At 30.0% G+C, this 26,820-nt stretch overlaps 1 protein-coding gene across 1 annotated transcript in view; it reads left to right on the top strand.

The window, feature by feature from the left end:
• Window positions 1-4,882: 4,882 nt before the first annotated feature.
• LOC129975050 (uncharacterized) overlaps window positions 4,883-26,820 on the top strand; it is a 128,886-nt gene continuing 106,948 nt past the window's right edge. Inside the window, exon 1 of the mRNA XM_056087925.1 lies at window positions 4,883-5,028. The gene's annotated coding sequence lies outside the window, so the exon portion shown is untranslated. The remainder of the gene's footprint in view (window positions 5,029-26,820) is intronic.

The raw sequence follows: 26,820 nt of genomic DNA, 5'->3' as shown, positions 1-26,820 counted from the left end.
AGTACACAAAATGAGTATTCTAATACGAGTGGCTTCCTGATAGAGCATATTATAATATAAATTAAAATAAAATTCCAAGAGGTGTGCATTTGATAAAATGTTGGAAAACATTCAACTTTCGGTTTGTACTTCCATTTTCGTTTTCAGCCACAGTGGTTTATAAGAAATCACATATTTCGGTTTTTATTTATCGTAGAGTTAAAGTAAACACAGATTTGGAAGCCCAAATAAATGGGTTTTAAAATAAAATAATAAACAAACGTGAATTTTGACCAGAAACTGCTTTTTAAACGTAGACAAATACCTTAAAGAAAAGGAAAGGGGTGGGTTGAATGTGGGTACGTTTGCACCTTTTTTTTTGGCAAACAATTAAGTATAGCGGATAATGTTTATAATTGGAAATATACAAAAGTTTCAGAGTTTGTTTATCAGAGGCATGTATATTTTGTTGTCAGTTTTCCAGCTTTTAGAAATCTCTTTGGCGTCATTTCCACTACTTTTTTTTCGCCAAGCATCTGCCCTCACCGCCGAACCGATCAATGGATGCAGATGTTGGGAGTTTTCCAAGGATCTCCGAATTTCTAGAAACTGAAGTCCAAGGTTGCTCCTGCGCATCCATATCCACGAGTCAATAACAAAGATAAGGGAGACATCATTCCAAGAAATGGAATGGATGTTTTGGTTCCGATTCCACGCAAAAGTTGATAAATGAGTTTTTTTCGGTGGAATTCATTTCGACCAAGTTTATGAATCGGGAAAAAGATAAAAGCGGTATATAACACCGCGTCAGATGACAACTAGAGAGATTTCGAACCAATATTTTTTAGTAATTGCTTTGCTTTCTTTTAATCTTGTTTTTTAGCATTGATTTAGACCGAAATAGCGGGATTCCAAAATGGTTTTTCTCGATATCTGGTGGAACGAAAACATCCCATTCGATTTCTATATTTAAAGATCTATTTAATTCCACGTTGCCTTAGTTATTCTATAATATCACTTTTCCTCTTACGTTTAAATTTCAACAATCGTAAGCAAACTCTTAGTTATTTTTGCTGTCAAAAATAAGAAATGTCATGCTTAAATAGTTAAGAATAAATTTCATTTCAATAATGAACTAATTTATTGATAGTTATGAAAAAATAATTTTAAATTTTTTTTTTAAAAAATCAGGAAAACATTCTATGGCAAAAAAAAAAAAAAAAAAAAAAAAAAAAAAATGAGTATCATTACCAAGTTAGTATTTTGAGTCTTAGAACAATGTATAATTTATTAAAATTTACTAATATTTTTAAAAGTTTTGAAAAGTACAATGCCAAAATCTCTCTTAATTTTTAATTAATCAAAATTTTAAATCAAATAACGTATGAAACGTATGAAAATCGTACTTAGTTGCATATTTCTATCTTTCAATGAGTACTTCTATGAAATTTGGAAGCTTTATCTCTATCGGCTGTTTCTGTAATATATATATCAACACCCATACATACATTCTATTTTACTATTAGTAGAGATATTGATAAAATGTCATTCAAAACTATAATATTAGACGTCTTTGCTGACCAGTTGGTTCGGCGGGAATATTGGTTATTACTTTTTTGTATACGTAGCATAGACAAACTATAACAGTCATCAAAAAATTCAAACACAAGATTTTAACAATTCTTTATGCTTTTGATCTCCCTCAGTTCAAAAAACATATTTTAGGGAAATGTATGTTTATCTGCTTGTCTGCGACAAAGATAACTTAAAAACGCTTGGAGCTAGATGGATAAAATTTGGTATAAGGCCTTTATATTAAATTTGTAGATTTCTTTCAAATTGTGTGCAAGATCCCTTCCGAGGAAGTCTATCTGTTCGGCTGTCCGAATATAAGTTAGCATAACTACAAAACGAAGAGAGCTAGATGGATGAAATTCGGTATACACATTTAACATTTATGCGTAGAAGCGCATTTAAATTTTTAACTAAAGGTTCACCATCTGTCATTCTGTACTTGCAAACACATATAAATGAGATAACTAAAATCGCAATGAGTTAGATATATTAAATTTGATATGGGATTTTGTGATTACTAGTATTTTAACAATTTTTGTTTCAATCGAATGGGAAAAACGCATCTAAAATACAAATTCGATTTTCGGATGTTATTGGCATCATGCTAGGGATTAATCGCCAAATAACTCGCCAAGGGTGACACGGTAGATTCAGTAAAGTGCTAAATTCACTAAAGGATAAAATTTCGTAACTATTGCACGCCAATGCCATGCAAGGCGATCTCTAGCATGACAAATGAATTTGAGAGTATGCGAGAAAGTTTTAGTGAGACCACTCTCGTTGGTTCTAATTTCAGTAATCACTTATACGTAATTTCATGTATATGAATCCGTCAAATTGCCACAAAAACTTGATACTTTTACTTAGTTTTACATACGTTTTGTTCATTGTGCTTATGAACTTTATAGAAGAAAATCAGTCATAAAGCATTATTACAAACACAAGTGTCCATTTGATTAATCTTCTGAATTTGTTTAAATTGCAAAAGCACTTTTTATTTCGTCTCGTAAACTATACAAATCTATATTACTATTACAAATGTGAAAGTTTGGATGGATAGATGAATGTTTGTTAGTCAATCACGCCAGAATGGCTGAACGGAATTGGATGAATTAGTTAATTTTTTATTTATTAAAAACTAACTTTCCCGCCAAAAAATCTTCATTTCCCCGCCGCCAAATGAGTAAGGCTTCGTACTTTCTCCCATGCTAATGAGGCTAGGCTTAACATTTTTCAACCGATCATTTCAAATGATTCTGTTTATTTTCTTAGTGTTTGATGCATTTAAAATTGAAAATTGTTAATGAATCGATCTTTCGGATTCATTCTGAAGTACTTTTAAATTAAAATAAAACAGAATAAAGGAAATAAAAAATTTCAAATCTGCATTGCGTTACCCTAACTGGTGTGGAAATTCACGCATTTGCGTTACGCCAATTGGCGTTGAAAATTCACGCAGTGGCAGTTTTTTCTGATTGTGTGCAGTATGTTCTTGACAACTATATTTTCATTTTAATTAAAAGTTTAAAAATTATGAGTATTATACTGTTGTAGCTATCTCAAACTCGATCGATAAATAAAATAGACTTGACTTGATTTTAAAGAAATACGGACTTGATTTTCTATTTTGTTTTATTATATACAGTACACTCCCGATTATCCGCGGAATTGGGTGGCGCGGCTGCCGCGGATAACAAAAATCGCGGATAATCCGAAAAAAGCTAAAAACGGGTATAGCAAAAAAGAAAACAGTCATTCCAACTTTGAAAAATCGTTTTATGTACAATAAAACGTAAAATAAACAGCAGGAAATGTCTAACTAACGCTTACTATTTTAGTATATCACTCAAAACTAACTTAAAATGCATTTTGTTAATGAAAACAGAAAAGTGCTTTCTATTTACGAGAGGCGTCAAGAATACACAGAAAAATGAATACATATGTACTGTTTTAATACTGTAATGTATTATGTAATTACAAAAGCATAACTGTAAAACTGCGCCTTTTTGAAAAAATCAGTCAAAAAAAAAAAAAAAAAAAAAAAAAAAACTTTGTGCGGCAGGCGCGGATAATCCGTACCGCGGATAACCCGCCCGCGGATAATCGGGAGTCTACTGTACTTTTAATAAATTTATTTATAGTTAATACATCGTTTTTTTAGGTTAGTTTTAATTTTTTTAAATTTGTTATTATCTGATACTTTTCGAAATGCCCAGAAAACGCAAATCTAATCTTTCGAAGAGGAGTAATAAAGATCGGGCTACGAAAGTAGCCAGACGACCTGTTTGCAATTTTAGTGAGCACTTGCGGACTGCCAACCCCCCTGCAGCTGTGGGATAAATACAAGAAGGATGATACGGTTTGATAAAATTTTACATTTTGATCAGACCGTCAGTTCTCATACATACACGTCCAAATTTCCATGCGAACGAAGTCGCGGGTAATAGCTAGTATTATAAAAATCCCTCTTTCTTGGTTTTCAACACTGGAAGAAAATTCCGCGCTTGAAATATTCAATGAAACAATAAAAACGGTTTGAATTTCAGATCATCAATGTAATCTATTGATGAAAGATAAAGCAAAAGAATTTTTTTTTAAAAAAAATTATGATCAGAAAAAACATTGCATGACTATTGAATTGGCATCACTAAAAAGATAATTTTTTTAAATTTATAAAAGACGTAAAATTTATTTTCTGAAATCATCTCGGAAAAAATACCAAAATTGAGCATAATTTTCTTTTAATTAAAATTCTAATTAAGAGTTAAAAAATGGCCCTATGTGCACATTTTAACCGCCCAAGACATATATATGTAATGATATTTTAACTCTAATTTCAATTTAGTTAATTTTCATAGTAACTTCATCTTAATTTAGCCCATAGTAACTTCATTCTAAAATATTCTCTTATTTCGTGATCCAATTCCACTGTCTCTACTTAATTAATTCAAGAGAAGCTTTGTTAAATTGTTGAATCAGCTAAAATCTAACTTTCCCACACTACGCGTGAAGAGATAACATACCGCTGATCAAGCAGATTCTTTTTTAAAATCTCCCTGTGTTTCCCCTACCTCCTCCGCGCCTGTAATGAAAATCCCTATCGAAATCTCATAATACATTAGCACTGTGAAGAAGTATTTTCCCTATCAAAATCATAGGTTATATAAGACCAGGGATAAAATGTCCAAGAGCTCTTCCCTCATTCCTTTCTGTGTCGTTTTGTGTGCTCGTCGCTTGTACATATGCTTGCTTCTTCAAAATGAATAAAACGACGTCACGAAATTAAAGGTATCTTCATTGTCTTCAAACTGCATCATGCTTCACAACAAATAATATTACATATATATAAATGCCAAATTTGGCAGCTGTTGCGCAAGCTATCTCGTTAGAGTTACAGCGGCCTAGTGGTAAAGCATCGTCTTTGTGACTGGAAGGTTCCAGGTTCGAGAAGCAATTCCGACGAACAATCGTATCGTAAGTCTGGATGATACACTTTAAATTCTTTTGGGGTCAAATGTTCGTCCTCTAATATTGCTTGGACTTTTGATAAGCAAAAACCTGCTCAGGTATCAGCCTCGTCATCTGTTCCCAAATATAAAGTCAGTCCTGAAGTAGCCCTTGTGTTACATTAAAATGGGAAGATAAAGTAACTAAACTGGTCTGATGAGAGACAAGGCAGACTTTCATCTTTATTATTTGAAGAAAAGCCGTGCGAAAAAAAATTAAGTCAGAAAGCAAAAATTTCTTTTCGAATTCAAATCAGTTTTGTATATAATCGTATGAGAAAATCGGGGAAAGCCGCGGTGGCGTGGTGGTAAGGTTTCAGCATTGGGACCGGAGGGTTTCGCGTTCAAGACCCAATTCCGCTGAAGGACCACCGGGTAAACGAGTCAAGTCCATGCTAAATCCTACGGGTCCAAACATTCTCCCACTGGTGCGGTGTGGAAGTTTGGAGAGGGGGATGCCAGCTCAGATGTCGGCCTCGTCATCTGACCATGACTCAAAGCTACGAGATCCATCCCAAAGTAGTGCTAGTGTTGTTTTTAAATTGTAATTTATGTAACTAAGCTAAACTAAATTGAACTGAGAAAAGGGATGAAAATGAAATGATTCAAATTAACATTATTTGCAAGTTATGTCGCAAAAAATCTCTTATGCTCTTAAAGAAATAACTAAATTTTTAAAAAATCCTCTGGATTTAAAACTGCTGTTCTATCAACATCCGCATTTCTTCTCGCCGTATTTATTTAGAAACAAAGATGACATCCATTAACGGTATTAATAAAGAAATACGTCTGCATATCTTGCTTGGGTGTTGTATTGTCGCACACAAGGAATTTTCATATTTAATTCACGTATTCCTCGTTACCTGAATTGAAAGGAAGACCCATTTGGTCCCACGCATTCTGTGAAAGGCACCACACCCTTACGCAGAAATTTGCTGTTCGCCGCCGCCCACTCAGAGTGTTTTTAAAAGCCTCGTGTTTGCGACAGCCCATTTAAGGTACACTAGAATCTATTGATTTCTTTCTCAAACAATACGCTTTGTCAGAAGAAAAGTTTCTGTTCTAAACTTTCGACATGCGTTTTTGATGTTACAAAGAATATTTTCCATCCCAAATCCATTGTAGGGGATATATATGGTAAGAAGGACAGAAAATATGGCATGTTACATGCATTTAGACCCAGGAATAAACAAACAAAGAAATAAAAATTTCGTCAATTATGATTTTTTTTATCAGTTAGAATAGGGCAAAGTCAAGCTATCACGTATATTGATCCCAGATTCGCTGCTGAAAATTGTACCTAAGTGCGTGCAGTTTGTCATGCAAAATCGAGTAAAGTCCAATCCTTAACATAATATGGTATTTACCTTTTTACTCAAAAGTAATGGACAGTGAAAATGCGCGATTTACTATTTTGCTAGCTGAAATATCCAGTTTTGCTAACGAAAATGCGATGGTTTAATTCATTTTCTCCGTTAAAAGTTTACTTAAATTTCTGCATATATTAGCAAATTTTAATTATATAGTGTATAGAATAAGTAATAATCTATTTAACATTAGCATTCCACGGAACACCGCTCGTACATAGCACCCTTCTTTTTAAATAATTCATTTTTAATTCGAAAGTTAGTTTTATTAAAAAATATTATAGCATGTAAATTTTTTACTATCGTCTGCAACTACACTTTTAATAAATAAGCTTTAGAATTATTTTTAAATCAATAAAAAACTACCAGAAATATTTGAAAAATGAAACAAATATCAAAATATAAAGGCAGATCAGTTCAAAATCAGAAACAGTTAACAGAATAAATATAAATTACTTATTTATTTAATTATTAAATTTTGAAAAATGGAAGGAAACATAACACGGATATGAAACTGAAAGCACTGAAAAGTTAAAAATCTAAATTTTCGGATGGTATAAAAATATTTCTTGTGGGATAATTTGTAAAGAAATTATTGTAGAAAATTAGAAAATTTTGGGCTCATTTCCAATTAAATGAATATTTAAGTAACTTTTGCATTTTGAAAATTTGACAGTATTCTTTCTATAGAGTTAAATAAAAAGTATGCGGCGAAACTTTTTGTTGAATTTCGTCCAGTGTTTTTAGATATTGAGAATATTCACATATATATTCACAACGACTGTTATTTATATTCAGGTAATTATACATTTAAATTCAACAATAATACAGTTGAAAAGAATATAATTTTGATCACTTACAGAATGTATGCAACAGAATTTACAAATGAATTATAACTTTTGCTATTGCATTTTATTTTAAATGATTACATCTACATTGTGTGTTAGGGTGTTTCAAGAAAATCTGTTTGAGAATTCCGTTCGAATGCAGGTGAACAGCTGAAAACTGGAATATAATCTCAATACCATTGTAAATAATTTCAGATAAAGAAACATAAACCGGTTGATTATCTGCCCATTACTTAATTCATTCTTGCATGGCATGAACATCTGTTTTCATGAATGATTTAATAGTTCGATAGCTGGTATATCAAGTGTTGATCGCAATGAAATATTTCTTTTTCTTTTTAACTAGTTAAAATCATAAAAATCATTAAGTTAGACATTTAATTTTATTAGTTATTACTAAAACGCCTTCATTAAAACATTTCATAAATATTTACATTCAACAGCAAAGTTTAAAATGTTTTAACTCTCTGAATCTGTATAAAAATTACTGAATATACTGTTTGCTTGCTTTAATTAACTTTTAGATTTTGTTATGTCTTTTTATACAAATGTATATTTTTCTCCAATTTTATAAAATCTGGCTCATATGTCCTTGAATGCAGGATGAAGGTCACTGCCAGCTTTGCAAAGTCTAAAAGTTAATTATAGTTTTGTAAATTTTTGATGATTTTCATCTATGTCTCCTAAAAATATTATCATGTATGAATAATATTTACACTTTTATAAAACTCAAAACCTTTTTAACGAGGTCAGTTTCATTTCCTTACAAATTTGTTTTTGTTTCAGTTTTTTAAAATTTTATTTAATACATAATACACATATGTATTTATTATTATGATAGAATTTTTTTCTTTGGGCACTAACTCCACTGAAGGAATATATATATATATATCTATAGATTTCCCTAATTTTGACAGTTTCTAAAATCAATAATTTATTTTGCCAGTATTGAAAAAAATTAAATAAAACTTCTTCTTTTCCTTCATTCCCATAGTTTGAAACTGTTTAAATGTACGTGGAGTGAATATTAAAAACCGGAATAAAATTAATTAAATAAAAAAATGAGAAACATTTAATGGCAGCATTATAAGAAACGATCAGTTTAAAAAATTGCCTTTTTTTAGTTATTTTAAATAAATTTATCGTTTAAAAAATTTACATGTTGACACTATAAGCCTCCAAGTACCCGATTTTCTTCTATAGCCATCTTTTCTTTTAAAATAAATTAAACAATTTTTTAAAATTTTGCTTCATTTGTGATAATTCACAAAAACGAAAAATCACTCATACACTCACTGAACATGGGATCTCATTAACCATTAAGGATTTATCTAAAATTTGTCAGGTATTTATTTCAAGAGTAATAGACTTCAACTTTAAATGTGAATATATACTTAAATTTAATTTACTTTATGGTATCCAAAGAAACTATATACCATGAAATTGATTATTGTGATCAATCAATTCACTAACTAAACATCAATAATCTTGAAAAAATGTAAAATAGGCTGCTGTTCAAATTTTCAATTGTATTTTGCAATATTCATTACACGAAGAATAATTTTTTCATAAAATTCTTCATATTTCGCCCAATAAACATGAGTTTTGATATTTAAATACTTTCAGGATTTGGGAACTCTTGCTAATTTGGTGGTCCCTTAGTTCGATAGCTGCATTACTGAGAGTATACCGTATTTTTTAAAAAAAGACGACCATTATAGTTTTTTACTCAAGTATGGTATTTGTAATAAATGTTAACAGAAATTAATCGCCAAAGATATCATATTAAATTATTAACTATGTTATCCAACTTCATGCAGTTAAATCTAAAGTTCGCCAATTTAATGTAATTAAGACACAATTACCGAACTACATGCTTTTTTAAAAATAGATGATTTTCTTTAAAAATTCCTTCTAAAAAATCCAATTAATAGATGTAATTGAAATATTCAATAAATAAGATCTTATTTCCAACATAAATTACGAAAAGCAGGTAATTTCCCACTACATTATAATTGGGGAAAAATCAAACTATAAATTCATATTTTTTACCATAAAATGTTATTGTTTACATTTAATTGAAAGAAAAATAATTGTAAACGATAATAAATTTCTTCAAATATGTTTAAAAATCAGAGATACATTTTTAGTTCTTGTAGACTGATAAAAATCTTTGAATTTACTTCAAAGCTTTTCTATAATATAAATATTGTAACAAACCCTATATAGTATTTTTTACAGCATTTTTTTACAGTGTTTGTTACCGTAATATTATTTATTTCTCAATAAATATTGAACTATGAGATAGCAATGAATTCATTATCTATGGTGGATTTCGAATTTAATATTTCATTATTTCTGTATACGAACTGAAAGGAATTTGAAAACAATAACTTAGATGAAAAGGAATCTACCTTTACCTTCCAACTTGCCGAGTGGAATATATATATTTTTTTAAATTAGCACATGCAATAATTTATAGTAGATTGATTCCATTAAATTGATATTTCTCATTTTTATAAAGTAACTATATAATAATTGCATTCCGTATTAAAAGTCAAGAATGTCAATATTACAGACATACAAAGTAGTAGTTAATAGTTGCTAGTAACAAATATATATAACTAATGTTTAATAGTAACATATACAGTGGCTCAAAAAAATTCAGAGTACACCTCACTTTTACTTGATAAATACGACTTTTAATATAAATAACACGTTACCGGGAAGTGCAAACAGTTTTTATTTTTACACATAACAAATGGTTTAATTTAGAGTATAAATAAAGAAAAATCAACGAAAAACTTCTAATTTGAAAAGTTATAGAAGCATTTTAAATAAACATACGCAGAATTGTGCCTCAAAAAATTGAGAATACACCAAAGAAATTTTTGAGATATCACCCATAGAAACAAAGTGCCACTGTTAAATTGCATGTCTTTGGCTCTTATAATGGTCTCTATATGTCATGGTATACCGATTTGATCCATTTTTGGTGGTATCTGAAGATATTTTACCCCATTCTTCTTGCAACAGTTGTTTCAAATGGATTTTGTTTCTAATTTTGTGTTTTTGGGCCACTTTTTCGAGTACGACCCACGAACTTTCAATGGCATTGATGTCGGGGTAAGGTAACTGCTATTGGCATTGATGTCTGGGTGAGTGTAACTGCAATTTACAATGAAAAAGACACCATATTTTGTTACGGGCTTTCTGTTACTTTACGGGCTTTCTGTTTTGGGTTGTTGTCCAGCTTGAAAATGGAATTTCCATCTAAACCCAAATTTTTAACACTTCCCTTTGGATTACTGTGACCATATGGTTCATCCAACTTGTTGCAGAAACTTTACAAATCATAGACAGAAGTGTAAGTGCTGAAAATGCGCGAAATGCCATTAGACGAGCTGGATATAAAAGTCGCATTGTTAGAGAGAAACCGTTCATCAGCTTGCAAATTCAGAAAAAGCATTTGAAGTTCTCAAAAATTCATCAATTGAAGACCAATACCCTTTGGAAGAAAGCAATATTTAGTAATGAAAGAAAACTCAACATTTTTGGCAATAATAGCCATCGTACTGTATGGAGAAAGTCTAATATTGCTTTGGATCCAAAAAATTTACGTCCTACAGTTAAACATGATGGTGACTCCGTCATGATTTGAGGTTGCATGGCTTCATCAGGGGAAGGAAATTTAATTTTTGTAGATGACATTATAAACGATATGGTTTACTTGTATATACTTCGCAGCAATCTAAAGGAAAGTGCTACACATTTGTGTTTAGATGGAAATTTCCTTTTCCAGTAGGACAACGACTCAAACAGAATGCACGTAACATCAAAATATCGTGTATTTTTCATTATAAACAGCAATTACACACACCACCACAGTACCTTGACATCAATACCATTGAATATCTATGGGCCACAATCGAAGCAGTGGTCCAAACACACAAAATTAGAAACAAAACCCATTTAAAACAAGTGGTGCAAGAAGAATGTCGAATCAGTGCCACGACGTTTAGAGGCCATTATAAAAGCCAAAAGACATGCAACTTAATAGTGACACTTTGTTTCTATGCGTGATATTGCAAAAATTTCATTGGTGTATTCTCATTTTTTGAGGCACAATTCTGCGTATGTTTATTCAAAATGCTTATATAAGTTTTCAAATTATAAGCTTTTCGTTGATTTTTCTTTATTCTTACTCTAAATTAAACCATTTGTTATGTGTAAAAATAAAAACCTGTTTGTACTTCCCAGTAATAGTTATTTTTATTTCAGTCTTTTTTTAAGCAAATATTAAAAAATAGGATTATTTCCGAACGTTTTTCAAAAATTCATCTCGAAATGAGTCGCATATCTTAAAATTGGTATAAAGTGTGAAATTAAATTAACCATTTTTTCAAAAGAAGACACTAAAATGCACTTCTAAGATCACCAAATGCTTAAACCCGTCAATGTACAGACATCCTCCTATTTCTATGAAAAATTTCATTTTTATTTTGCATCAAACACCTTTTACATAATTCAGCGGATGCATGTCTCTATTTCATGACACGTTGATTGCAAGACTGAATAGTAACGATAAAATTAGGTAAATCAAGTAAAATACAACGAACATGTTTCGCACGTGTTCGTGAGTTGGTGGTCTCTTCATCTCAAATGAACCACCTTTCGTGTATATATCGTGCTATTTTATAGGATTTCCTTCTTGCGCAATTTTCCTTTTTTCTTTAAATTTGAATTTAGGATATTTCGTTGATTCATTTCAATAGAAGGCAGATGTTTCCAGTGACGCAGCAGTTTCCCTTATTAACGTCCAATTCCCTGTATTTAAGAATAGTAGCAGCATACTCAAGAAAAAACTTTTATAGTTTAAAGCACACATGCCAACCTTATTATTGCGAAAATTGTTATGTGAATACACTATAATCTTCAGTTATTAGGCATCAATTAAAAGATTACCGGATTTACAAAAGTGCAGGATAGTAGAACTTCCATAAAAAAATGAATTTTAATATCATTGTCTATGCTTATCTCACAGAATGGAAACATATGTGCCAAATTATACAAAGCCTGCGGTCCGCGGTGGCTTGGTGGTAAAGTCTCGGCTTCAGAACCGGAAAGCCTTAGGCTCGAGTCCTGATTCCACCAAGCTGTCAAGCAAGCGGGTCTGGTGCACGCCCAATTCCGCCGAGGCTAAATGTCCTCCCGATGGTATGGTGTGGAAGTTTGGAGAGAATGGGTGCTAGCTCAGGTGTTGTCCTCGTCATATTATCAATATATCGTGGTTCAAAATTACTAAGTTTCTCCCAAAATATCCCTGGTGATGCTTTTAAACGGGACGTTAATATTATCAAACCAAGCTACACATAAACTACATTTCTCGGCTACAGAAAATTAAGCAAGTTCCTGTGGTTAAATTCTGAACCACTAGAAATAAGCATATAACTCCAATTGGAATAATACTTCAAGTTAAGCATTATTAATAAGAATTTAATCATAGAATTATATTATATGTTGTTACCTGGAAGAACTATATTTTTTCCTGCTTCCATCAATAAATGTACCAAGGATACGGATTTTTACAGCCTTCCGGTCCTATCACTCACTTTTAGTTTAAAAAATGTTTAAATCTTAAAGATATGATTAATAAAAACGATGGTTTTATGGCTAAAAATACAGTTGTTTAATTTAAACAAATCAGTTTATGTTTTATTATACAAACTGATTTTAGCGATTAATTTTCAAAAGTCAAATGTGTTAATAAAATTAAAAATGTCATTGTAATTTTTATTTATTTATATATTAAATGAAAAGATATTAAATAATATATGTTGTTCATACAGAAATAATAATAAAAATGTAATACAGCATGTTCGATCAAGAACAATGTAATAACAAAATCATCACATATTATACAAAGCAGCTGATAATTTACAAAGTTGAAGGATTTTAAATTTTCGTTTGCCCGTTTGATACCTGATGTGTATTCTATAACACATAATTGTCATAGTAATTAGAAATATATATATTTTTTTCTTTTTTCTTTCATGAAAAGTTAATTTCCCTACTGTACTGTAAAAGTCCTTTATAAATATTTTGACAATTTACACAAAGTGAAATAATTTTTTTTTTGAAGATTGAGATTGGTTTTGTGAAATTCTCAATTATGTCTGTTTTTTTTCAATATAGTAGCTTGAAAACACTTCGATCTGCCGACGTCCTAGCATAAGGGTAGAGCGTCTTCCATGTCATCTGGGCATATCGAGTTCGAGTCCTGGTTCGGGCATGTTTGTTCTTCTGCTGTGTTCTATCTGTGAGGTGTGTGAATGACCCCCCCCCCATCTGTAAAAAGAGGTTGTGTAACCAAATGTGACGCATAAAGTAGCTAAATCGTACTCTTGGCTCTAGTTGGCGCTGCTGAAAAAACACGAGACGCTCACTTGGTTTAAATCGCTAGCCGATACTGTCAGTGGACTTGTACAGAGCCATATGTCACAGTAACAACGCTTTGAACTATATGAATGAACTTTGGTATATGAGAGTTTCACCAGATTTGTACACTTATAATTAATTTTGAGCAAAATGTTTTCGAAGGAATTCTGTCTATCCTGTCGAAAACAAGAGGACACAATAATTACAAAATACTGAAGAGCAGATGAGTAAAATTTGGTGTATAGATTTAACATTTAAAGTGTTTATTCGAATTAAACATTGAATTAAATATGTTAACAGATTCATCATTTGTTTATTTATTAATAGCATGTAAACGCGATAATTCAGAACAGCATCAATTTAGATCATTGTTGTCTTTTAATTTTAACATTCGAGTTGCATCTTATTCCAACTTCGAGTATGACAATCAGTTGTTGGATTAAGTAGAATTATTTGCCGGCGACCTGGCCTAGGGATAGCGCATACTAAATAATAATTATAATGAATTATTTCTAAATGTATTAATTGTGTTAAAACTTTTCTTTTCGATTCCAGTTACTACAACAAGTATGTAATCTAAAAAGCATTGCAGTTGTTGCTACCATAAATACACGTTCTGCATGTTCTGAATTTGATGCTTGTAAGGAAATTTTGTGGCATTAAAACGCAAAATCAAAAATTAGGTGTGTAGTTTTGTCAAACTAAATAAAAAGCTCATTATTTGTTTCATATTTGAGTAGCCTCTTAGCCGATGCAATTCCAGAGAACTGCACCGTTGCCCAGGGAACACCACGTGGAGGTGGGCTACTTTCGTTCCCCTCCCACCCACCCTCCATCGCTGCATCCGAAGACAGTTCTGATCTGAAAACTGCATCGGGCAGCCGACGACAGTTTTGATGTTAAACTGCGTCCTTCTGCGACCGGTATCTCACTGGAATATCCAAGGCTAAGCAGAACTGGTAGATCTCGAAAGATTCTACCACTGGCACTCCGACAGGAGCCATCCGTGCAGGCAAACCCAAAGCAGAGCACAGCTTGTAGACCATATAGGATTCTACAACAGTGATATCTGACTTCTGGGTAGCAGATGGAGCCAGTTTCGCTGGAAGTTCTAAAGCCTGGCAAATCCTAAATACCATGTATGAGCGAACCACTGGGACGGATTCTACTCTAGTCGCAGGTGGATCAGATGGTGTATCAACATCTTGATCCAAATCGGGATCGAAAAACAGATCTCCGATTGAGGGTAAGTGGGGGAACATGTAATATTTCAACAGTTCCAAGATCGTCCATAGGACGATCCATCCAATGATGGCCGTAGCCTCATTGAAAGGTTCACAAAAAGCACCAAGCATAGCTCAGCAAAAAAAAGTCACACAACGATCAGTTGCAAAAAGAGAAATGATTCTTAACAGAGCAGCAGAAGATGGATTCATTGTTTCATCTATTATATTGTTTGTATTTTGTATCTTTGTTTAACTTTAAACAGTAATATTTCTGCGAACGACAATAATAAGAGTGATTGTTGAAACCTTTCTGCATCCAATAACAATATAACCAAAGATTATTACTAAGTTAACAATGGAATAAATCTAATAATCATGCATAGAATACTAGAGGGAGGCAAAGAGGGGATTTAATATTCAATTAAATTATGTGCGTTTTAATTTATATATTTTTTCGAATATTAACTAGATTTTTCATGAGGGATTTAAAGCGAATACTATCGATAAAGATTGAAATGGATTAAAATTTGTAAAAAATGTTGTGAGTAAAATTTGAGAACAAATTTCTTTTTTACTTAATATGATAAGAAATAAGCTTCTGCCCTATGCTGTATTTGAGGTAATTGCCCTCTCATATTAGTGTAGTAATTAGTTAAACAAAGGAAGTGGAAGATAAAAGAAAAGTGAAAGAAAAAGAGAAGAAACGCGCAAAAATATGCTGAAAGATAAAATTGACGTGAAACTAAGTCAGAAAAAATAGCATCAATTCAAGAAGCACCAATTCTCAAAATCCCTTACATGAGCGTTTAGTGCTTCGTAGAATAATGAAGAAAACCGAATATGCATTTTGGACGCTCATTTGTCAACCAAATGAAACTCAAAATTCCACACCAAAAACTATTTTAATGATAAGATCAATTAAGTCGCTGTTACTATGTTTACGCGCTTGTGAACGAGCAAATCGACAGACGGTCAGTTCAAATTTGAAATATTTTAGATATTAAATCGCCGGCATTCCTGGTCTAGACGTAGCGCCTCTTCCTCGTGATCTAGGCATCCCCGGCTTGAGTACTGGTTCGGGCATGGTTATTCTTTATCCTGTGTTCTATTTGTGAGGTGTGTGACAGAGCCGCCCTTTAAAAGGGGGTTGTGCAGACGAATGTGTGATCTTCATATGAGTTAGAAGTCAGACTTCTGCCCTGGGCTGATCATGACTTTGACCTCAGAAGCCATTGCATACTCGGCTTAAATCGCTGACAGTTCGCCAGCGATCTTGTAAAGTACTATAAGTAACAACAATAAGTATAATTATAAAGGAAATATTACAATAGATATTCACTTTTTTGATGTATGGATCATTTGATCGATTTCAGTCTATTTCATCTATAAATACTCTAATTAATTTCTACCATTCATATGTAAATAGCCTCAAACTCTATGTCCTGTAATGTGCACAATAAATTGATTTTCAAATGAAAATAGAGTTCCGAGTCATAACAATCATCAAAATTTAGTATACAGTTCCAGCAATGAATATTTTTTCAAATTTTCAATAAAATCTCTTAAAGGATTGGCCGTCTACCTATCTGTTGAGTGCATGCATGTAAAACAATAATTCGAAAATGCGTCGGCTGTAATAAATTAAATTTAGAGTGTCGTGATTTTTAAAATATACTTTGTGGGAGAAAGTAATAATGTACATCAATAAACTGTCGATTATTTTTGGTTAGTTGAATTAGTAGTCCTAGTATGTCGTTAAAATTTTTAATATGTTATCCTTATTGATATTATCCTTATGTTATCCTTATTGATACGGGAGTAAAGACTCCGCGTTGTTCATTGGCTCCGATTATCACGTGCTTTATCATCCTTGAATACCATCATGTCCTCAATACCTTCAAGTAGTTCTTTCAACAATATCTTGACAGAAGTAGAAGTTTGAACACATGCATATAACCGTGTTATTCTTTTTCAAAATTTTCGTTGCACCATTTCTCTCAAACTATGATTGAAATATATATATATATAACACACCAGTTAATTTCTATGTTACCATGAAAGACCAAAATCTGGAGAATGTTGACACTCACCGGTGAATGTCAACATATACCTCTGTGAAAGACCTAATATTTTATTATATTCTTATATATTCGGACTATCACCGGTGTATGTCGACAGTCACCGATATGCTCTGGTGAAGGTCGAAACGAGACGCCGATGTCCACGGTGAGGCGACACCACTGTGCGAATACAAGTCCGCGATGTCGACCATGATGCCCGAAATGTGTTGGCGATTGTTGTTGGAGTAGAAGACTTCGACTTTTATAAATCAGCAAACAAAAATGATACCCTCAAGCAACTTTAAACCCGCAATCAGTTTGTAATTCGTAAAGAAAAGTTACTTTCCATAGGTGAGATTTCTTCTCAAGAAATATCGCCGAGAGAAGCCGCTTCAGCTAATTCGAGAAATGGAGAGCAAGGCTATACACGCTGTCATTGCAAAAAGAAATGCTTCACTACTAAATGCAATTGCAAAAGCAAGGAACTCTTGTACAATTCAAAGTGCCATAACTGTTTAAATTGTTGTAATAAATAAGATAGTGTAACATCAACCACATAATTAAGTTTAATACTATAGGTTTAACTAATAATATTAATATTAATAACTTAAGTTAATTACTATAGTTTTTTAAGTTTAATTACTATAGCTTTCTCCTATTTTGACATATATCATTCATAATATGTTTTAATAATAAAATATGATTTAAAAACGTAACAAAAGTATTTTTTTTAAACATTCACCATCAGTGATCTCAACATATATCGGTGGTAGTTCGAATATATCAGAATATAATAAAATAGTCGGTTTTTCACCGAGATATTTAGTATATGTTGACATTCACCAGTGAGTGTCAACATTCTCCAGATTTCGGTCATTCACGATAATATTTACATATTTCACATTGCAATTTGCTTCCTTTGTCTAGAATAACATATTGTTGTTTAAAAAATATGAATAATACTCAAACAGGACTTTCCAGGATAAATTATTCGGCCGTGTGATCCAGATTTTGATAAAACTGTAATGAAATGGTTTGAAGTGTCGGAAAATGATTCTGATATTAGGGATGCAGAAACGATTATAAGTAATCATGAAGAAGAAAGTGAAAAAAATTCGAACGTAGATTCAGAAGAAAAGAAAGACAACATGGTAGAAATGGAAAATTATTTCTATGGAAAGGAAAAAAATAGATTCAAGGGGTCCAAGAAGCTGTCAATGAGTTCATATTCTGGACCTCATGGAGATAGGTCCAGAATTGGCATTGATCAACATCCCTTTTCTGCCACTTTTCGGATTAACAGCGGTATTCGTTTATCCGCAACTGCTACTTTACCTTATTCCTCGGATAACTGGAAATATTTTACATTTGCATCGATTAAATTGGTTAAACAATAATTTTCATTTACGAATTTAACATAACGCTTTCATTTATTGAATTGAATATTTTTTTTAAAAATTGCCTTTGAAAGTTGAAAAAAGCAGTTTTGTTGACCTAGAAATGGAAGCCAGAATAGACGAAAAATTTCAGCTTACTATTCTTCCTCATATAGTTGGAGTTCTTCAGACAAATGAAAGGAAATTTACAGACTATTAAATAATTACCAATACGAAAAGCCACAGATTAAGAAAAGGGCACTTACTTCATGGAATTAAATTACGGTCACACGTTATGTGTCAAATGCTTCTTCCAAACCTAGCGTTGAAATTCATTGAGCTTCTTGTTCGTAAAACAACTTCACGCGTTGCCAGATTATTCACCTTTATTTTTAATTCTATACTGTGATGTCAATTTATTGACTTCCATTTTAATGAATGACCATTAATGAAAATTGAACCGTTGACATATAATCTTGTCAAAATGAAATAAAAATTGATTATTCTCTAATTAAAATGCAAAATGTGTCCTTTTTATGGTAATAGAATGCTTTTAAATATTCTTTTATATTGTTATTACTGAAAGGAAGTTTGTCTTCTCCCACTTTATTTCTTATTTCTTTAATTTGGCATTAAATATATTATAATTATTATTATTTATTGCATTTCTAATCATTTATTTAATCTTCAAATAATTATCAAAACATTTAAATAAGGCTTCATCTGAGTAGCATTGAAGTATTAGTAAACAAGAAGTTGTATATTTGAAATGCAGACGACTTTTTGGATCGTGTCAAAATCTTCCTGATTTAGTAATTAAAAACAATCCACGGTGAAATAAAATTGCCAGTTTGGAATATCCAAATTCATATTGGTTGCATATTTATGTCAAATGCAATATAATGCTTTTATTCAAAAAATTAAAATTTTTGACTTCAAAATTTGTTCTTGATAATCATAACAAAGAACATTGAGATTTTTAAAAGAAGAAAAAGTGATAATATTTTTTGTCTTCAAGTTGAAAGAAAAATGGCTTATTACATATGTAAGATTGTGTCAAAGTTTTGGTATTTTGAAGAATTGGTCAGTCCTTTCGAAACTTTTAAATTTATTAATTTAATAATTAAATTTTTTTTAAAATTTATTTTTGAATATTCTTATTATGAACGAAAGATTGATTAAAATCTTTAGAAGATATTTTAAACATTTTTATTAAATGGCGTAGAAATATATTGCGAAAAAATAGGAGATTTTGACAACGACAGTAATTTACTACTTCGCAAATTTTTTTATGTATAAATTTCTTTGATTTTTAGTTCTTTAGTTTTTTTAGTTTTTTTTTTAACGTTTGATCAGAACAATGAATTTTCATTGGTTCTTATTTTATCGGTTCTTGGATTTATTGCTCCAAATGTTTTTATACGTGTACTATAAACTTACTTTCGTACCCAGATATTTGCCATGTGATCAAAACAAATTAATTAATAAATTCATAATCAATCATTCATAAATAATCATAAATAATCAATTCATTCATAAATAATCATAAATAATCAATTCATTCATAAATAATCATAAATAATCAATTCATTCATAAATAATCATAAATAATCAATTCATAAATAATCAATCAATTATTTAATTTTAAAACTTACAAAGAACATGTAAACATATTATACATATCACAATTAGTAATTGTATCAAAAAAAATTTTACTATAACTTTTATCCTTTTGTATATTAAAGGTTTGTTTTTGTAAACTTTAAAAAAAGAAAACATGTATAATTGCTTTAATAGGCAAATGATAAAACAATACCATATGTATTGTATTTATTAAAATTTCTATACATCGAATTTTGCTGTGCAAAGTTTCAATTGTATTACATATTTTTAACTGTGAAAGTATTTGTTCCAGAATTATGAGTTTTAGCTGTAAAAATGGATAGAACATATTTGTAGCTTTCCATGGATAAAATATTATCCTCTAATATATCAGTTTTAACTATTGACATCTATTTAATATAAAGGATGTCCAATCCATTTCCAAAATCATACTAGAAGAAGAATTCAAAATAAAATCAAATGATCAGTTCCTGGTTCATAAAAGAAGCTATAATTTGGATTATAAAAAAAGGAGATTCACATCCTTGAAATTACAGGAATTGCAAACATCTGATGAAAGCTAAATCATATGGAACATTATAACCCTACTGTATAATACATGTTTAATGGCACATAATAATAATAATAATAATAAAAAATCATAACGATTTTCGAACGAGATTTGATCGTATTGAAAATTAATGATGCTTGAAATAAATCTAAACCTTAAATCCAAGAAAATAAGATACTGTGACTTTTTCTCCTTTAATTTGCTCTTTCGTATTGAAGATGCTAGTATTACTTTAAAATTATTTGTTGTAAAGCTCAATAATTTTATCCGGATAAACTTCCAATCATGTAAATTTTTTATGGACCTGTATATATATTTTTAATAATATCTACTCCGTTTTTCTAGACATAAAACAATAACAATCGGATAAATTTTTATTCTCATCTTTTCTGGTATATATATAGAGAGAGAGAGAATTGGAAGCTAGAAAAAGAAAGATAATTTTGTTCTATATAGTTTTTAAATCCCTACTTTTTACTTCTTTGTATGACTTCATATTTAAACCTCTATGGGTCCGAAAAAGACAGTTTTGGAATTCTGTTCATTTATCTACGAATACGAAAATTCAAAAACCCATACAGCTAGATTGATGAAATTCGGTATGTGAATTTAACATCATGTTTGTAGATTTTGGATGCAATCTGGTAAAAGAAGTAAATTTGATTATTTACTCATTTGCATTTAAACGCAAAAAAATAAACAAAAAAGCAAAGAACCCGATAACACATGTTTCAAAATTTTAACATCAGAAATGTTTATATCTGTTAAAATTTGGGCCAAATCTGTCAGTGTGGTTGCTTTCTGTCTGTCTGTCTGTGAAATGTGAAGGCTGTAATTCAAAAAATGCAACGACTTTATTAAATAAAATTTGGTATTCTGTTTTGTGATCAAAATTGTAGATATTTATTAAAATTTGGACTTAATCGATTAAGCGGAAGATGTCCAAAATTATATTCGATTTTTTTATTATATAACAAAACAAAAACTTTATATGCTGAATCATAACACGGAAGAGTTTAAGAAGGTGGGAAAAGATTGGCACTTGCGGATTTGCCTTGACCTTGTAGTGTTTGATAGAAGCATATGCTAATATCATGTATGAAAATGCATGAATCCAGATGACTAAACTACGATTTATTGTCACGATTAAAAAAAATCGATTTTAGAAAATAATCTAATTTATTTTAAATTTAGGGGAAAAAACTAACCAATTTTGACATCAAAGATAAAAATTATAATGAAATATATGCAAATGGACAAAAGCGCGAAATTAAATATATAAATATCGAAACAATTTTTAGAATTTTCTAAAACGGATAATTTTGCACAATGTTGCCCATAAAATTTTAATAGTTTAAAGAAAATAAATTAAATAAAGCAGCAGAAAATTTTAGGTCCACGTACATTTAATTTCGGAATTTTATGTAAAAGATAGAAAGCAGTGAAGAATTTTTTTTTTTGGATGTGGTAATTTTATTGCATCAAAATTAAAGATCTATATCAATCAATCTATGAATGCATATAGAAATCAATCAATCTACAGAAGATTTCTAGAATGTCTATTCAATTATTTACTATGAAAAATGGAAGGGCACCATATAGTTTAACATAAAACTTTAGGTCCACGTGCATTTAATTTCGGAATTTTATGTAAAAGATAGAAAGCAGTGAAGAATTTTTTTTTGGGATGTGGTAACTTTATTGCATCAAAATTAAAGATCTATATCAATCAATCTACAGAAGATTTCTAGAATGTCTATTCAATTATCTACTATGAAAAATGGAAGGGCACCATATAGTTTAACATAAAACTTTAGGTCCACGTGCATTTAATTTCGGAATTTTATGTAAAAGATAGAAAGCAGTGAAGAATTTTTTTTTTTTTTTTTTTTTTTGGATGTGGTAATTTTATTGCATCAAAATTAAAGATCTATATCAATCAGTCTATGAATGCATATAGAAATCAATCAATCTACAGAAGATTTCTAGAATGTCTATTCAATTATTTACTATGAAAAATGGAAGGGCACCATATAGTTTAACATAAAACTTTAGGTCCACGTGCATTTAATTTCGGAATTTTATGTAAAAGATAGAAAGCAGTGAAGAATTTTTTTTTGATGAGGTAATTTTATTGCATCAAAATTAAAGATCTATATCAATCAATCTTTGAATGCATATTGAAATCAATCAATCTACAGAAGATGTCTAGAATGTCTATTCAATTATCTACTACGAAAAATGGAAGGGCACCATATAGTTTAACATATATGAAAATGACATATTTAATATATGGCAAGTAAAAGATACCAGAAGTGTACAAAAGAAGAAAAAAGAAATAAAATGATCTTCGGCAATAAACGTTAAGATATGCTAATAAATTCGAGCATAAAACACACATTTTAGCTTTTTAAAAAAATTTTAATTTCTGTCAGAAAAAAAAGTCTTTTAAGATCATATTTCTAGTATATATATATATATATATATAGAAAAATATCATTATGCAAAATACAGAACTACAATTTGAAGTCGCAACTACCAATTTATGAGATCTCTTTATATTTTACATAACAGTGTAAATGTGGTCTGAAATGGGATTTTGAAAATATGACCTCATATTTTAAAAGAACTGGTAATTGCAAGAATGCCGTTATGGTTTATTTATGTATTAGCTATCTTTCTCTTTGACGTTCATTAGTCCACAAATGTTGCGTTTACCCTGTTTTTGTCGTCAGATTTATGCGTTTCACTTTGGTGATGCTTCTTGAAAGCAATTTTTCCATAGATTCTTCCATGAGGTTTTTCTTATACCAGGAATTTATTCAGTAGAGATTCTGGAAAATTAAAAGAAAATTAGAATGTTTGTTCTAACATATTAGATAGAAACAGAGAAAATTCGAAATTTCTGTTTGGAACATTGCGGAATATAATATTGTCATGTAAAAAAGATAGAATTATTTATTTCATCGTCTGCATTTTTTAAATCACTATTTCTTTATCGTTTCTAAATCAAATTTACAAATTCATAAAATTACATCGAAATAATCCAAAACGCGAAATATTTTCTTTAAATTTATTATAAAAATACTCAAAAAGTCGAAATAAAATAAATATCTTTGAAATAACAGTTTCTTCATTCTTTTAAATTGAAGATTATACTGCAAAAATAAATTTCATAATTAAACAGATTATTGTGCATTTCTACAATTAATGAACTATAAAAATCTGTTGCATTAAACATTTTATAAAAATTTTTGAAGAATTCAAAGAAATTCACTCAATGCAAGCAATTTTTTTTTTATTTAAAAAATTAATTATTTATTTAAAAAATAATAATTAATTATTTATTATTATTAATTTAATAAAAAAATTATTTTTTTTGCGATAATATGCTTTGTAATTTTAGAGAAAGAATCCTGAAAATTCCGATTTCCTTTGATTAATTAATAATTTGATTAATTTAATAAATTGATATAATTTGATTAATTTAATAAAGAATTTTTATGGTGCAAAATAGTTTTAGAATAATAGAAACGACCTTTATATTATGTGAGTCTAAACAAAAAAATTAAAAATGATTCAAAGACAAAGAGTAAGAGGGGATATCTAGAAGGAAAAATAAGAGACAATTTTCCATTGATCTTTAGACACTGCGAAACCAAATGCAACTCAGCTGAAATGTGATTAATTTCTATATATTTTTTTCATTTGTGAAAATATTGTTATCTTAAAAAAGGGTATCTACCTAGAGTTCATAATGAATATTCGCAAAGTAAAGTTATGTCAGCCTGGCTTTGAATAGGATAATTCATACTAGAACAAGATAAAACAATGTAATACGATATGTTGTTTGTACCCCAAAACTGAATTTTGGGAGGAATCAATTTATTGTAATATTATCGGTCAGTTAGTGTACATGTAAACACAATAGCTCAAAAATGGGAAGAATTACATGAATAAAGTTTGACATATTTGTATTTTCACAAGAATAGTAGATTGGTATAGATTATAAATCTAGTTATAATCGAAGGAGATACTGTTCGGCGTTTCTATGAAGTGACGTCACCTTCAAATGGTTCTAATTTATCGTTTGGTTACTTGATTTTAATTAATTAAACTCGCTGCACAAAGTCGCTACAAAATGTCTTTTGGTATTTTCGAACTCTTTTTCAGTTTTAATTATCCTATTTTTATGATATCCAACTTATGTTTATTTTTTATCTATTTTCTTTGTATAAATTACTGCTCTTTTCCGACTTCAACCGCACTCTTACGAATTCTAAGTGCTTCTCAAAAAATATGTAAATATTAGAATATCATTTTAAAATAGAGCTGCGATATATACATTGAATTTTACCACACATGCAATGGCTTCTAGAATAATTCATTAATAGCAAACTTGTGATAGAATTATTTACTACTGTTTATTTCTTACTTTCAACTACCGTAGTGTAAACACACATCAGGTAATTGTTATACAACGAGATTTAGTAGAAATTATTGTGGACTTATTTGAGTATATAGGGAGAAGAATATTCATACTGATTTCGTAACATTTTAAAACAATTGTAAACAAAATTCTATCTTCCTCAAATTCTATTTTAATAACAGTTCTAAACGGCAAACATTATAAATATCTTTGCAACAATTCGTTTCAAGAAAAATTTTAAAAAAATTCCCAGTACTGCATTTTATTCATTTATTGCTACTAAAGCATCTGTAGCTATGTAATACATGGCAACTGGCTTTTGAAATTTTTACTTTTTCATATACGCAGTATAGAGAAAGTATAGAAATCGTCAGAAAATTCGAACTCGCGATTTTACACCACATTTTAAATTTCCCTGAGTTCAAAAAACTTATTTGTGGGAAATGAGGGTTTAAACATTATGATAGCTTAATTAGATCACGAGTAAATTTTAAAAGTGGGAATTTAGAGTTATCATTATTCATTTTTTTTAAATTTGAGCGAAATTTTCAGAATTTTACTCAAGTACATTTTATATAGAAAGAAATAAGTGATAAAAATTTCTTATCAATATCTGTATTATTTTTTAAAAATACCAAAAATACTTTTCTATCAGTCAGACTCTCAAGAAAACTATTAAATAAAGTTTTTCCAGAAATAATCGCTACAATTTAAGACTTTATAAAATTCAATTGCTGTTTTTAATTATATTTCAATTACTTTTTTTACTGTTATAATGCTATTTCAAATCGTTGAATAACGCTATTAGGAAACGATTTTTTTTTTCCATCCTTAGATTTTGACTGAATGGAAAATCCTTAGAGACACTTTACGAATTTTACAAAAAATTATACAAATATTCATTTGAGATTTTTATCAAATATTTACTTCTATATAACACAATTCCAAAATTTCAAAATTTTCAACTGAATTCCAAAATTTTTAAAATTAAAATATTTCTCCAAATTATTTTTTTTTAGTTTTTTTCCTGATTTAATTAAGCTATTAAAACGTTCAACATGGTATTTTAAGTAATTATTAATAACCTAAAACTTTTTAATTTAAAGTTATCCTTTTAGATTAATAGCTTTTTATTTCAGCGTCAAAAACTGTTTCAACTTTCAGCCCCTCCCCCTAATCCTCTTATCCAATAATAAATCAGGATACAAAATTAATGTTTGACATTGAATATCTACTTAACAATAGCTTCAACCAATAAAATTGTTGTTATGTATTTTTCCATGACAAAATATAATCCAACTTGACTAATAAAATACATTCTACATTAGAGACTTAAATACGAATTCATTATAGTTAGAAAATTATTTAACCGGAAAGTATAAGAGCACACTCACACATAATCAGAAAAATAAAATCATTCTCATTAAATTTACTGTTTCCGTTTAAGCTACATTAAACTCCAAAGTAGATTCTTACAATCTTAACTATTTCATTTTCGTTGCAGTCCATTAAAGTCCGAGTGAATGACCCGTTCCGCCGTACAGAGTAACTCCTTTCGGACCCATAAACTTTTATAGCGTCACGCAAATGTCATTACCTAGAATTAATTACTCGCAAAACACAAAGAAATTCATCCACAAACAGCGAAAAGTAATTACTTCGAGCAACATCAACATTGTTCGCCCTCGTTGCTTTTAACTAGGATAGTTGCTCATTCAGTATGCCAGTAGTTTTTAGGTGATTGTTCTTTGCAGTTTGCTATGTCAGAAGTATACTACAAAATGTATTTAGAACTTATTACAGATTAAATTTAATTTTAGTACTTTCATGATTTTCAGAGCGA

Source organism: Argiope bruennichi, chromosome 7 (assembly GCF_947563725.1).
Source record: "Argiope bruennichi chromosome 7, qqArgBrue1.1, whole genome shotgun sequence".
In the NCBI taxonomy this organism is placed as follows: Eukaryota; Metazoa; Arthropoda; class Arachnida; order Araneae; family Araneidae; genus Argiope; species Argiope bruennichi.
The sequence above is the reverse complement of the archived record's forward strand: the minus strand, read 5'-3'. Positions and strand labels throughout refer to the sequence as shown.